The sequence below is a fragment of the Sinohyriopsis cumingii genome, chromosome 16, assembly GCF_028554795.1.
Source record: "Sinohyriopsis cumingii isolate HCF-2022 chromosome 16, ASM2855479v2, whole genome shotgun sequence".
In the NCBI taxonomy this organism is placed as follows: Eukaryota; Metazoa; Mollusca; class Bivalvia; order Unionida; family Unionidae; genus Sinohyriopsis; species Sinohyriopsis cumingii.
Genome location: NC_142976.1, coordinates 60,876,267 through 60,892,691, shown reverse-complemented (window position 1 = coordinate 60,892,691; position 16,425 = coordinate 60,876,267).

Genomic DNA, 16,425 nt, shown 5'->3' with positions numbered 1-16,425 from the left:
TGATTATTGAGAATGTATTCAAAGACATTCACGATTATATCACCACGGTACGTCAGGACACTCGAGACTTTATGATTTGTGATAGAACATTTAATATTATCTGGAATTAACTTTCTAATACTGTAAGTGACTTGGAAACATATTTATATTTTCTTTCTGGAAACCATAAGCAATGAAATATAACCGTGATCCATCTCTGAAATTTAACATTAGTCTGGCTTTGAAATATAAATGCGGTCCAGATATAAAATATAACTGTGCTTTAGTTTATAAAGTTCTGAAATATAACTTACGTAAGTGCTAGAATGTGTTTTTGTTATATCGGAAAGACGAACATTTTAGAAAGTTGTGGGTCTTCTATAATTGTGACCAAGTTTACGGCCCTGAATTGTAATATTTTTAACATTTTTCGATATATTTTAAATTGATGGTGTTATAAAGATGTTCATGATAGAGAGAACAGGATTTTTTAAATATGCTGACAGTTTCAGAATTATCCACTTGCTTAGCACTGCTTTTGATGAAAAGCATCCAACAAAATTTCCAACTTGAACCTCGTTTGTAGTTAAATGGACATTATTGAATTATTGAACATTATATGTGGATTTATCGAAACGTTTCATGTAAATGTTAAAGATTAATTAATTCATATTATTTTTTTCAGTTAGATATTGTTTAAGGATTAAATGCAGGTGTCACGTCGTGGAACAAAATTAATAAAAAAAGTTCTGTGGTTTTAATTGATGACGCAATCGTCGGTTGTAATATTGATCACATATCACTATACTGATAATGTTAAGAGCAGCAATAAAAACGGAATATTGATAAACGTATCAAGAACATAATATCCAAAAGATCGCAGTTATAATGCAAAAGCAACATCATTTGGCCACAAGCTGAAGACGATATCTATTTAGAGTGAATTAAAACTTACTATAAAGTTTACAAGATAAAACGAAAATCCAAGGAATCAGAAATTGATAGAAAGTAAGAAAGAAAGAAAGACACAACAAGGAAGGCGAAAAAGAGAAATTATAAAAAGGCCAAACGTTGTTGGAAAACAAAACCTAAAGCAGGATGTGGCAAGACAATGCCCTCCGTCAAGATTTTCTTTTAGTCTTTATTTAGCTACTCTCTTGACGTGCTTTGTTAACTTTATATCAAATTGATTTGTAGGTCTCAAGAGATAATGGATAAGTGCAGTCGCATTGATATTTGCAATAATGTAAAATGTGACATTAATACGCTCTAAGTATAGTGGATTCCATTAAGGAGGCTCTTGCGGCTGATTGTCAAAGCTGTCGATGATACGGTGGAGACAGAATATTAGAAGGCTACCATGTCATTTTACAAATCCCATTAATGTCATGTGAAAGTTTTATTATTCCGCCAGACCAGTCAGCCTAATCATGTGCCTGTTTACTTCCGTTTATGTCTCTTTTGAGCTATAATTAACCGTTACATAATATATATCAGATCGTTGGGTTAAGTGTGGAGATATTTAATCTTGATCTTTGCTTTTATTCAGTTACAAGTTTCAAATCAGTAGCTTGCATCTTCGCTGGAAAATAAGAATAAAAAACCTATGTTGCTTAAAACTCACTCTGAAATATTTGACATTCTCGATGACAGACCCACAAGCTTTTAAGAAGTGTAAGAGCGCAAACTACCCCAAAAGCAAATTGTAATAAAAATTAATTTAAAGCGGTGGAATGTGATACGAGTTGGAAGTGTAGTCTGATTAGGCTCGGAAGAATTTTAGCATTTTCAAGACTTGAGAACTATATTGAAGAAATATACGTCAAACAATGTGATTAACATCGGCGAAGATAGTCAGTTGTAAATGTGTGCAGAAAGTCGTGGGTTCGATTCTCGGCCGAATCGTACCAAAGACTTATAAAAAATGATATAAACATCTGCTTCGCTTGGGGCTCGTCATTAAGAGGTTAGTGTTGGGACTGGTCGGCCTGGTGTCAGGATAATGTGACTGGGTGGGACATCATGCTACATGTCTGCGGCATGATGCCCCAGTGCTAGACATCACTATAAACTGACACACTGCAGACATCGTAACGATATGACTGACAAATTGTTGAAGCTACGTTAAAAATCCAAATCGCACTGTTGCAAATGTGGACTTACGCAAGTAATGAGTGATGGTGGGGGAACAATTTGCCATTTTAGCTAATCAATGGAAAGTATGAAGAACACTTGTCATGACAGACTTTGATAAATGTATATAACAAGCAGCGTGATTGATAAATTCTTTCAGCGAAGATCCTCTTTTGTAGGTGAAGACTTCTATAAGAAAGGTATGCATGATAAGAATGGTTCCAGGAATTACTCTTCATAAGTTTAAAATTGGAAAAGAAGACGATACGATGCATCCAAGTCGTAAAGGACTGATTTCAAACAATTAATATTGAAATTATTGAGGAAACTTGTTTAAATCTCGTTTTGCATTCTATATGATCATATGATCTTCAGAATTTAGCAAGGTATATATATATATATATATATATATATATATATATATATATATATATATATATATATATATATATATATATATATATATATATATATGCACACATGTGTGTGTTGGTGTGTGTGCATGTATGTATGCATGTGTGTTTTGTGTGAACGTCTGTCTGTGTGTGAGCACAATCCTAGCTATAGAGTGTCGAATAAAGACGATACAGACACCTGGGACACAGAAACGGTAAAGATAAAAACCTCAACATAAATCTTTCACGTAAAAGTAAATATGCACATGAAGCAAAATATAAGGCTAAAGATGTTGTCAAAAACCGATACAAGGGCATTGAAAGCAAATATATATATATATATATATATATATATATATATATATATATATATATATATATATATATATATACAAAGAAGATAAAATCATTAAGTTATAATGGTCATAATTTTTTTTGGGGGGGGATAATATCATTATTAGAAATGTCTAAACCTCAGCTGGAATACCATGTCTGAAGTCATACCACGTCAGAAGACATGCATTTTGCTCACATCCACGAGTCACTGAAATAAGATGGGACGGTTATGGAACGATCGGTTTAACTTTAGTTTGTGTTAGTTTTAGTTTTCAGCGCATATAAGGTTTCTGTCACCCATGTTGGCATAAAACGCATACCGAATTCGACCAATGGGCAAAAATAAAATGCTTCAATGTTTACGATTGGTAAAGCGGCTATTGTCAGCAGAACATTATGTTCCAAATATTGCTACTTCTGGACACACGTGATACAACCCATGTGTGTTGATGACTGACAATATGCCGGCCTACTCATGCAAAGGTTTGTTAAGTTTATGGCTTTAATTTTTCTCAAGGATTGAAGAAAAAAGGACATATGAAATGTGATATTAGTACGTAGGCATGCGCTCTTAGTGTGTGTGTTTGTGTCTATGTGTGTGTGTGTGTGTGTGTGTGTGTGTGTGTGTGTGTGTTTGCAGACGACACCACCAGGGTTTCCCAGTCGTTGCACACGCACAGGGTGTAGTGATTAGGAAGAAAGTCTCGGATCTGGTGGAGATCCCAATTAATATTTAGAAATACTAATAATCCAAAAATAGGACAAACTGATGGTAACGTATTCTGAGCATTTAGAAAAGATTCTATATACACTCCTTTAAATTAGAAATGGAATTTACTGGCGGAATCACAAAATGCCGACAAACCCTGGTGCACAAGCTACAAGAAGACATGATACCAATCAATAGAGGTGCACGGTATTACCGGTGTACACGTGTACCGCGGTGATTTGTTTCCACGGTACCACGGTACTTTTTCACTGTACCGGTACGTCGTTAGTTTCTGTCGATAAGCAATGTATGGATATTACCTATGAATCTTGTTACAGTAGTAGATTGTTGTTGTTGTTGTTGTTGTTGTAGGGTTTAACGCCATTTTTCAGCACACGCTATTCTATACATGGCGGCCAGTATTAATGGTGGAGGAAGAACCTGGAAAACCCCCGGAAAGAACCACCGACCCACGAGAAGATACTGACAAGTTTTCTCACATACCCACATAGGCTGAATCCCAGACTCGAACCCACGCAGACAGAGGTGAGATGGCAGTGATCCGTAACAGAGATCGCTTTAGACCACTCGGCCACTCGGGGCCCCACAGTAGTAGATAAAGACCAGTTTTCTAGCTGGAAGCATACAATCATCCTCTTATTATGTGTAAAGCATACATATAAGGTTTCTATCTCGGATTTTTAATTGATATATAAAAATATCACAAATTTCAAGTTTCCGAGTTTCTATCACAACTTTTAAAAAATGGGGATTTTTAAAACTAATTTATATATTTAACTGAGATAAAAAGATAATTTTCATATTAGAGATTTGGTTATTATTTTGCTTTTAAAATGTTAGTATTTCATTTTCTGTAACGGGAAACATAACAATGGTAAAATTTAATTTTGCAACAAAGTTTAAATATTTTTCAAAGCGATCAGCACTTTTTTCTGAAGGAAACATCACGGAAAGAATAGCACATTGAAAACATTTGTTATAAAAAATTTAACGTTGATGCAGCATTTTTATTTTTGTATTTTTGTGGCAGATCAATTATCACGTATAACATTATATTTCATCATGTGAAATAAGTTTTCAGATATTGATTCAAATTTCCAACCCGAGCCTAATACAGTGTACTCTTCTATTTTCTTTTTATTTATTTTCTGGTGTCTTTTATCAGTGAGCAATGAAGGATTAGTTCCTAGTAAAATTCGTCTTGATTTTGCTATAATAAACAGTTCTGCGATTGCATCATCAATTGCATCATGTTCGAAAAAATTAATTTTTGAAAATAAAACATGATATTGTACCATAATTTTTATTGCGTTATGTTTTTCAAGTTCACGTTTTACAATTGGTTCTAGCAAGTGAAACAGATTTGTCGAATTAAAATTTGTTAGAACGATTTGTTTATGAAATCGATAACAGTTATCATAACACTCAAAATCGGTAGCAAGTTTTTTTTTGCCGAAACGCAAAGCGATATGTCAATAAGGTTCTATTTTGCAATATCACGTAATTTTAGCATTATTATATTATATTTAATTATGCATTTAATTCTAAGTATTTTGAAGAAAAAAACATTAAACAAATAAACTGCTTATAAGAATAATGACACAAATGCAAATGAGCAAGAATACTATTACATACATTCCAACTATAATTTATAAGCGGGCAATATGTTAGGATCAATAATACACATCAAACATAAAAACCATTTAGCAAGAAAAAATCAGCGGGATATAAGATCAGCGTAAAATCTGAAAAAGATGAAAATTTTACAGAAATGTAAAAGAAAGATTTTATTTATACGTTGTTTTGTGGAGAAATTCCAGAAGGACAACGCTTATATCATACTAACGGTGCTGTTACTGATGATAACATTGAAAACTTGTCTTTGCAAGATGAATTTCAACCTCATCCGGTGTTTGATCTTTATGAAGCAGCTGACAAACGGATCAATCGAAGCATAAAAGCTAAAAAAAGTATTGGGTTAATTAAATAATATGGGATATCTTATTGTAAGTGTACGAGGAAAACAAACTGATCAAATTCCTTATAAATTGCAGATTTGTTTATGAAGTTTTCAACGGGTCAGTTGCACCGGGTCTAGTTATTGATCACATCATCGGCGTTAAAACTGATAATCGTCTCGAAAATCTTGATCTTGTTACATAAAAAGAAAATAACAGACGAGAACTGGACTGTGGTGGTGTTAATTTTAATTTCTGGCTAAACCTGTTATTTCATACAAAATTGAAACAGGTGAAAAGTTAAAATTTAAATATATGACAGCTGCTGAAAAACATTTCAAAATTAGCTCAAAAATGGTCACGTTTTTTACAGATGGAGTTATGAGATCAGCGACATCACAATCAACATTTGATCGAATAATCTTCAAATATGATGAAACTTAAACTTTTTAATAACTAAGATATGTTAAAGAATTGCTTAAACTTTGTTAAAACTTTTTGCCAATTCCTTTTTTGTCAAACAATTGTGCGCATAAAGTACAACATCATCTTTGTATATTTTATTGAAACAATCGGATTATATTTCAGCAATTCTTTTTAATCATCTGTTAATATAATTTTATCATGATCGTCGTGCATTATAGTAATGTCAGTACAATCAAAATCATAGCTTAACAAACATTTTCTAATAATATCTTCAAGATCATTTATGTTTATTATATCGACTAGTGAGTGATATCGTATTTTTCTGTCATTTTTATTAATATTAGATACAAAATAGTATAATACGAACATGCTAGAAAGATTGACACATTTAGACAATGCTATAGCTTCGGTCGAGGACGACAACGTCCTCGGCATAGCCGAGGTTGACGCTGCCAAGGATGACGACATAGTAAAAGAGGAAACCACCATCAACTCTGTAAATAATGAAGTTGTCGACCTCGGCATAGCCGAGGAAGTTGACATCGTAGTTGATAAAAGATTTCATGGAAAACCAACAACTGGTCGATATAATGTTAAATATCATATCACAAAAAAATCCACAGTTTTAATTTTACCGTGGACGAGAATCAATCATTTTGGAAATTGATAAGACCATTTTTAAACGTTAATATTTATGCCTTAACTTCGATGTAAAAAATATAAAATTTGATTTTATATTTGTCAAGATATTTAAACTGATGAACATTTCAGACGATCGTCGAAAATATTTTATTTTGTTGTGTAAACCAGTAAAATGCAAATCAATACTACGAAAATACGAAGAAATTTATCAAAACATTTTTACGCAGTTTTAATCCAAATATTAAATTTTCACTAAGCTTTTATTAACACGTTTTGTGATTGCTCGTTCTATAACAAAACATTTTGATCAGTTTTCTGTAATTCTTGCTCGTAAAAGCTACCAATTATAGGTTCTTCTTATAAATCTTTTAAAGCATATGTTACGGGTATTGTAAAGAGCAGTTTATCAACAAATCTTCCGACCGATTTGGAGTAAATCCTTTTCCAAATACTTTTTTGTTAGAGAAATTCGAACTCGATCTCCAACTTTAAATTTGTTTTCGGCAAATATTTTCGTTTGCTAGTATTTAATTTTTTATTGCGTCGTTTGGTGACATTGAAAGAGTTTATGTTTTGTGTTGTTATACTCATAAAAAATTTGCGGAAGACGCTCAATATATCTGTTAGTGTTTTTAGTTGTCATATGTTTGTGGATTTTCACGGTTAATATACGATAAAATCGTTCGACGGTAACACTTTTTCCTTCGTTTCCGGTAACATATTTTTTTAAAAATATTTTTATCCAAGAACTGTTCAAGTTTTTTATTAAAAAATTCTTCGCCATGATCAGTCCAAATTTTATTTGATTTTCTTTCGGATTTAACAATAATTTGTTTTAGCGCATCAGTTATCAATACTCCTATTTTATCTTTGACAGGCACACTAAAAGCGTATTTGCTAAAACATCAATAACGTTAAAAATATTTCTTTGGAAAGTCATCAGCGCCAACATTAAATTGGGCAAGTGTTGAAAGGTCCACTAAATCTAACGCCCAAATATCATCAACAGAGTTTGCTACAACCCTACGCTTCGGAAACTTTTTTTAGGCCGATGTAGTTCGGTTGCAATTGACTCCAACTCTTTACCTTGACGTGAAACGTCATGTAGTCACTCTCTGAGTCCAAGTTTATATTTTGTTCCAATTAATCCTTGAATAAGTTTTCTGTCAAATCGTTCTCAAAGATTTGCTTGTTTCATATCATGAAGTTCGTTTAACATTATTTTATCGCAATCATGCTTAGGCTTGACGTTGTCGTGGCTCTCCACGTCGTGACGATCGGCGTCACGGTAACAAATATCATGTCGCATTGCTATTGTATCAACTTGATTATAAGGTTCTTGTCCCGGAATCAGATTATAATTTTCATCAAGTTGTTGATCAAGCGGATTATGCGGGCCAGTATACTTATATCCTGTTAATTTCCAACCTCATTTTGTTTTCGTCAATTTACCGATTAATGTATGTATATCAATACCAGCTCCAATTATTTCTCGTTGACCGCAACTTGTGCAATAAGCAACGATTTTATTTTGTTCAATAAAAAGATCTTTATCTCATTTGCAATTACATATATTATTTTTTATATTTTTTAATCATCTACAAAAATAACAGAGTTGAGGCCCCTCGACACAGTTGAAGGCAACGCCAATGCTGGGACTACGTCAGTGCAGAATCCGCCAGTTTTCGTACTTAAAAACGCGCTTTTCTTTTTACCGCAGACCACACAAATACTTTTTAACATTGTTCTATTGTTTTTAGTCTTTATTATTTCTTCATCATTATTCGATGCTTTCGTTGTACATTTTACGCAGTACGTTGTCATTTTTTATGTTATGTTCGCTACACAAAATTGCTAGCATATCATTAGCAATAGAAAATTTCTTGTCCAATTGCACAATAAACCTTAAATAAATATATCCCCCTTTCTTTTTAATTTATCGATAATGTCAAAAGTACCTAACGCGGACGCTTTAAGTCATTCCACGTCCGATTTCCAATAGATTTGGCAGTAGGCTGCCAGTTATTCCTGCTAGTAATGGTGCGCAAAATCCGCCCTTCCTTCCTCGACTTTTCGTCTTTGACGTTGTCAAGGGCTTCGCGTCCCGCTTCGACTTATGTCGGTCATTTTGCGTTTCATTTTTCTGTCATCTTTTTTCGTCTTGTTTGTTTGTGGATTTGTCATTTTATTTAATAATTTTACATAATATGTTTGATTTCGTCACCGGACAACGCTTTTTTAGCTGCTCTTGATACTTCCCTGATGCTGCGGCTATTCCCAACGTATTCCCAGTACTGGTAATATTTTTGGTAAAATAGTTTTTGCTGCAACTAATAATGATGGTAAAAAAATCTACATTCCTTGACAAAGCGTGGGACATTGCTTTTATTTGTGACTCTAATAGATTTAACACAAATGATTTTCCGCGATCAAATTTGTTTATTTGTTGTTTTGATAAAAATTAGTTTTGTTAATATTTCAGCTTCTGAGTACACCTCTCCGATTCTGTAGTCCACTTTAAGTGAAACTGCACGTCATTTTGTGATTGATGTTGCTATTTTTAACTCGTCCTTGTGTCAAGTACACTTATTTTACAGTAGATTTTGTTGTTATTGATATAACCCCACACAAAATCTATATTTGTATAGTCATTTATCCTTTTACCGCGTCAATTGTCAAGAACCTGTCGTTACAAACTAAAGCATATGCGTTAAATGCTACAGCAGGAGCAGCGCTTAATGTCCAAGAAACTTCAGTATCTGTGGTTGATCCGATAAGTCCTTCAGAGTGCTTTGATACATCAAAGTAAAATATTAGGTAAAGTACCCGAAATTCTTCAACAGAGATTTGAGATCCACTGTCCATGTCCCGATACTTTTGCATTGCTTCCATCAGATACATATATGCTCGTGCAACGATTTTTGTAGCATCATGGGTAACGTTACACTCTATTGCACATTCGGGATACTGTTTCGAATTTATTCTCGAATTTATTCTAGCAAATATTCGCCTAACATCAACATTATCAAATATTGCATTATTTTGCTCTTGATGATTACGTCTATTTTGTCGTTGAAATAAAACAAATAGTTGTCTTGGCAATTGTTCGCTTGGCTCTGTTGTAATACGCCAAGTGTAGTCCGTTGCATTAGGAATAGCAATTTGATATATTTTATGCTGTTGGACATAAATCTTTTTTTTATATGATTCCAACATTGCATTAAATTCTAATGTTCCTGTCATTGATGGAACAACTCGCGGCATCCACAAAGCAAGTTTTGAAATCTGAAATTGTCCTTCGGCTGCTCCTGCTTTATGAAATATGCAATCATTTTGTTCTGCTCGATCTAAAATAAGTGTATCATTTAATCCACGAAATACTTTGTTATAATCGCGACAAAATCCAAAGATCTTGCTCAACGGGAGCATCATTGTTATTTGATTTGATTCTGCTGAAAACTCTTTTCGTTTAGCATGTCCCTCGTTATAATTTGCATTACGTCTATTGAGAAATCCGTTTACCAAATTTAACATAGCAGTACCATCCGCAGCTGCAGCTGGTGCTGTTATTCCAAGGTTATTACATGCGGCGATAAGTGAGTTTCTCGTAGAGTTTGCATCAGCAGCTGAGGCCGGTGCTTCTATATCAAGTACTTCTGCATCTGCTATAATAAAATTTCTAACAATCACAAGATCTGCAGCAGCGTCAGCACCATGTTGAAGAAATCCACCTGGGAAAAACTCATGTGATATAGTTGCTCCAGCTCCGGTGTCTTTAAACCACATCATAATTGTTGCAATTGTTCTTGAGTAATCACCACTGAAAGAAACGATATTAAGAATTGTGCATGCAATCTGCAAATGCATCGAAATATCCTCCACTGTTTGATTAGCAAGTTTGTATCTTGCACTTCTAAACAAGCTCCAACCATTATTGACAAGCGCAATTTCATCGTCAGCTGCAATATTAGTAGCATCATCGTTTTATTTTTATAACCCAAGCGAAAATTTGTGTTAAAAAACAGCAACGTCAATTTTTGTTTTCTTAACAAACTTACATACTATTTCTTCACCTTTAGGCTATAACAATTTCTTTGTTGTTGTTATCATCGCCTCTTTAGTGTCGGACATATGAGCAATATCAGAAATTGCTTTTGCTATTTCATTATGTGTCGGCGATGCTATTGGCCTTTAATCTTGTCGGCGACCCATTGTCCGAGAGCAGTTTCAGCGGCGGACGCTACGCGTGTATCAAAAGCGTTTGATGCGTCAATAGCGATTGGAGCTACTCTGTTTGCGATTCCTTGTATATTTTCGGCTACTTTTGTAAATATGTTTCCTAAAAATCCCCCTACGATTTTTCTTCGATAAAGTTTTCTTTTATACATTTTTATTAAGTACTCCTTGACAAAAATCAAGGTGACAAAAATCAAGGTAAACTATATCATTGTGCGTAAGTGTAAGTAGTAGGTAACAACCACATTGTTAAAATCAAGTTGCTGTCCGGACTGATCTGTGAGTTGCATTGTTACACTTGATATATGAGTTTCAAGATTAACTGGATAATAAATAATTTGTCTAGGATTAACTTGCATTAGTGGTCCCTGTGGAACGTCCGGTGAAAAACTGAAATTGTCTGCTTGCGACTGCTCCGTGTAGAATAAGAACCTGATGCAATCGAGCAGTTGATCAAAATTGTATTTAACTTGCGTTACATTAACTGCAGCACTTCCATCGTAGTATACTGTGTGCTCGGTGAGTGATCCATATTGTTGATTATTAAAACCAAGCAATGACCCAATACTTATTCTTGGCCAAAAGTTAACTAACAAATTATTTTTAACATAATTTTTACTCGTAGTGTGGTATAGTTTGGCGTTGACTCTTTGATTATTTTGTTAAGATCGGTAACGTTATACGCACATTATTTAATTTTAACAATAGTTTGTGGTGATGCACCTTGAGAAAATGTAAAATCATCATTGACATTTGTTTTTACATTTGCCACGGAATGCCATGCTGTAGCAGAAATTAATCCTTTTTCATATTGTAAATCAGGGCCAAGTTGTATTGGTGGATGATAATGACAAAATAATTTGCGCTATCATTTGCAAGTGTAGAATCGAGTAGTAATGTTGTTGATAATATTTTATTCATAACTGCTACAATAAAATAAGATCATTGTGTGAAATTTCATATTCATCCGATGTTATTAATCTATTTCTCGGAGATGATCTATATCTAAACAATTTCATTATCAATTTCAGTACTAACATGTCCTGCTTCTTTTGATGATATCAATAGCATTAGTCTGTCAACCATTTCCGCGTTAGAGGTAAATACTCGAACTCTTAGTCATGTTTGCATTTTTGGTAAATCTTTTGGTAGATTTTCGTCATACCAATAAAAAAGTATATTTTAAAGCTCCACCCTTTACAATAGGTTAGTCTTATCTTTGATCCTTTCCATCACTTCGATAAATCTAGTAGCAATAATTCCTTTTCTTATATCATCAACTTTATAATAAAATTCTTTGTCCTCAATTTCTTCCTTAAAAATTTGTGTTTCAGTATCAGCAGTAAGTCTATTATAATACATTGATCTAACCGTGTCTAATAAATTAGAATACTTTTGTTTATCCCACTTAAAAACACTTTCAATATCTTCGATTTTATGTTTTTTCATAAACTCATCGTACTCATTTGGTTCTATTTTTCTTCTCGCTTTTTTTCTAAAAGGTCTTATCTGATCTGCGGTTTCCATAAACTTTACAGTGGTTTCTGCTAATGTTTTTTTCCCTCTAATATTTCTTCGGTTCTTCTTAAAACTTCTCTTATCAAGTTTCGTGTTTCAACAGCTGAAGTGTCAGCAAATCTTTATTGTAGCCCAAATGGATTATTGATTAATCTGTTAAACTTAGTTTGCCTCGCGACTGGATCAGCAATGCTTGCTACAAGCGCCTCTGCAAATTTTGTTGTTTTCCTCTTTCGAGCTTGAACTAAGCAGCCCGAATAAACCTTTCTCTTTCAATGTTTTAAGCTCTTATTCAGATAATGTAGGTATTTCAGACTGTTTACCAAGAACCGCTTCGGTCACAGGTTTAAATTTTTTGCCAGTTTCCTCTTTTGCAGCTCTAGCAAATGTTAACATGAGCCAAGCAGCAAGTTATGATCAGGTTTATTCTGTTTACGATGAAGTTGTTAAAAAATTGGGCGACACAATGTCGGGAAACCTAGTGATGACAAATAATGCAAAAATAACGCGACTATCAATGAACTCACCTCCCGTCGACGATACTGATGCGATCAGTTACGCACAATTACGCTGCGCACTTACGCCGTACTTACATCTCTCGGGCGGATCAATGATAGGTCCGATAGATATGGTCAGTAAGTTAATTTATAATACTCAACTTGATAATACAACTCTGGCGAATGATAATTTGCTAACAAACGTATGATTTGTTAAAAACAATTTTGTTAAGTTAACCGGTGATACAATGACTGACACTTTAAATATGGGAACTGATAAAATAACATCATCATACACTCCACCTGTAGACGCGGATCTAGCAAATAAAAAATACGTCGACGACACCGGTTTAATACTACGAAATATGATTCAGTTAATTGGATCAACTTACCTACCACTCGGTGGTGGAGTATGATAGGTACAATTGATATGGGCGTTAATACAACAACATCATCGTATACTCATATTTCATCCGTAGATTTAGCTAGTAAACCTTATGTAGACTTATTAGCTGTTTGTGGAGTAAAACGAACAAAAACTAACGTTGGTTTTATACCACCACTAGTTGATTCAACAAGCAACAGATTAAGATTTGAAGCAACTGCATCAACGCAGCCTCCCGGAAATTATCCTCATTTTGCTTTTTCGTTTACAATCCGAATATAGGGAGGACCGGAGGGGACAACTAACGGAGAAACAACCAATTTATGGATAAAAATAAAGTGACCTTACACCGTTGCCGTGTGGCAATTTCAATTAAGTGGAAGGTTAAATTCTGGTATTGGTCCAATATAGAACTGGCGTTTGGAAGGATTAAATGATAATACAAATTGGACTACGTTTTACAGTATATCAAATACTTATATTTCGGTTGCGCAATATTTTCAAATTTAACCAATAAACACAAAAAAATATTTATGCTTCCGAATTTATGTTAACGCTGCAGAAAGTCCCTATCCCGGACTAACAGTATTTCAGTTATTTACCCTAGACGATCAGGTATAACAATTATGTAACAAATGTATAATAAAAATGTCAGACTCAGCAATTATAACTATAGCAAAAGAGTTTTAAAATAATATTTTCAACCCAAAAACGATGTATCCCATCCTACGGATAGCGAAGAAAATTATATTAACAACACAAAACAATAAATTATGATTTAATAAATAAAACCGAAGATAGTGAGTGATCGGAGAATAAAGGTAATTTTATTCGTGTTATGTATATGTGCGGTCCAAAGTTGCGGCAGGCAATTAAAAAAATTTGATATGATAAGTATGTACTGTCATCCCGAAGACTGCAAGGAAGACCAAGATCAAGTTGAAAATCTACTTTAAAAATTTTACTCGAATTTAACAAAGAAAATATTGATATTATTATAGAATCAAATTTAATAACAAGTAAAGCCTGTGGCGAAAGAAACTTGGAAGAGAGCATAATATAAGGTTCTCATAATCGGCTTTAAAAATTGTCCGAACAAATTAAGTCCAAACTACGAAAAACTAAAAATCTAAATGATAGTTTTTCAAAACGGAAAGGTTTTAAATATATTGGGATGTACTACCGTGACAAGCAAACATTGTTGGAAGTTGTCGAAAATATATCAAACGACGCTGAACTTTGACTAAAAGCGTATATAAACGCAGTTTGTCCAATAGTATATGGGCAAGATTATGAATTTGATTATGTCATTGTAAATAAATCATTAAAGATAACTGAAAACTTTGGCGCTGAAATTGACAATTTTGATGATGATGAACGAGAAATTTTTTCAATCAGTTTGAATCATTAAATTTACGTTATAAAAAAGATTCGCCATTTGATAAGCTGACGATTATCCATTATCTTCACTAAAAGTCTCGTGAGTTGTTGTTGTTAAGATACTATAATAAAAAAATTGATAAATTATATACAAAACCTTACGAAAGATTATTGCAAAACTTGGTGAATATACCAATGTTTATATTGGTGAAAATATTTTTAAAAAATAATATCAGTAATAAAAAATATACTTCGATATGAAATTTTATTAAATTTTATAAAAACATATGCGATTATTAGACAGCAACTTGTTCTTAATGTTTTTAGCATACGAGATATAGCTCTAGTGCTTGGTTATATTGATGAATTAGAAATCGATTGCATGGATCTTCTAAGCACATTTTCGTTAAGTATTGTACTAGATATCTACAAATTTAATTTGTACAGTTGGTTAATAAAAAATGAGGTCTTAACAGATGAACGATATAAGGATACTGCATCAGTTATCTATTACAGAAATTTTATAGCTGATGATGTTAATACTATATTTCGTGAACTTCTTGATAGCTTTGTTGGAACTACTATTTTCAAAGTTGTATAAACAAAAAATATGACAATGAAAAAGCAAATCATTGAATTCAATCATGTCTCAGTGAAAATTCAAGAATCTGAGCTGAATGGGTTAATACAATACTATAAGTTTTATCATAAGAAGCTTTGGTGTACAAAAAATGTTATAGGTATTACGTAAATATTTTACGAGTAATTTCGTATTTACCATTGTTATTAACCATATCTTGATTAGTTTCTAGCGGAGCAATGTTAAACCCGTTTTTGTTAATTAATAGAATCTAAAATTGAAAGAAAACAAAACCTTGTAAAACATCTATTATAATACATAAAAGATTATTGGACCAGATTAGATCTTTTTTTCCACGGAGCTAAGTAAGAAATTAACGATTTAATTCACGAGTTTCACACAATTGATAGTGTTCTTACAGATATTTTAGGGGCACCGAGCGGCCGAGTGGTCTAAAGCGCTCACCGTTACGGATCACTGCCATCTCACCTCTGTTTGCAAGTATGTAAATACGGAAACAAATATGAAACGAAACGTTTCAGTGAATAATTAGTTTAGCTCAGTTAAGTTCGAAAATTCTGTTTCATACATTTCATTGTAATCTCTGGAACTCTGTCGCCATTCTTCTTCTTCGGCACGTAAATCAGCTCTTTTTTGTAAATATCTAATATAATCCTCTTCAAGTTCATCATCATCTGATTCATACTCGTCGATTTCATCACGATATTTTATTTGGTATTCTATTTCTACTATTCTTCTTATTTCTCCTTCTTCTCTTCTTCTATCATCTTCCTCACGCTCCATATCCATTTCTTCTTCTCTTCTTTAACTGCGCACGTTCTCTCATGATTCGACCTCTATCATCATCTCTGCTTTGTTCTTTTTTTTCTTATTCTTGCCGCACGTTCTCTTAATATTTTAAACTGTTCTTCTTCTACTGGTGTCGTTATGATTCATTTTTTAAAAATAATAATAACCAAATCTCTAGTATGAAAATTATTTTTTATCTCAGTTAAATATATAAATTAGTTTTAAAAATCTCAGATTTTTTTAAAGCTGTGATAGAATCTCGGAAAATTGAAATTTGTGATTCTTTTAGATATCAATTGAAAATCCAAGATAGAAGCCTTAAATTTATGATTTACACTTAATACGAGGATGATAGTATGCTGTGAGCAAGAAACCTGGTCTTCTTTATCTACTACTGCTACGACTTACATGAGAAAATAG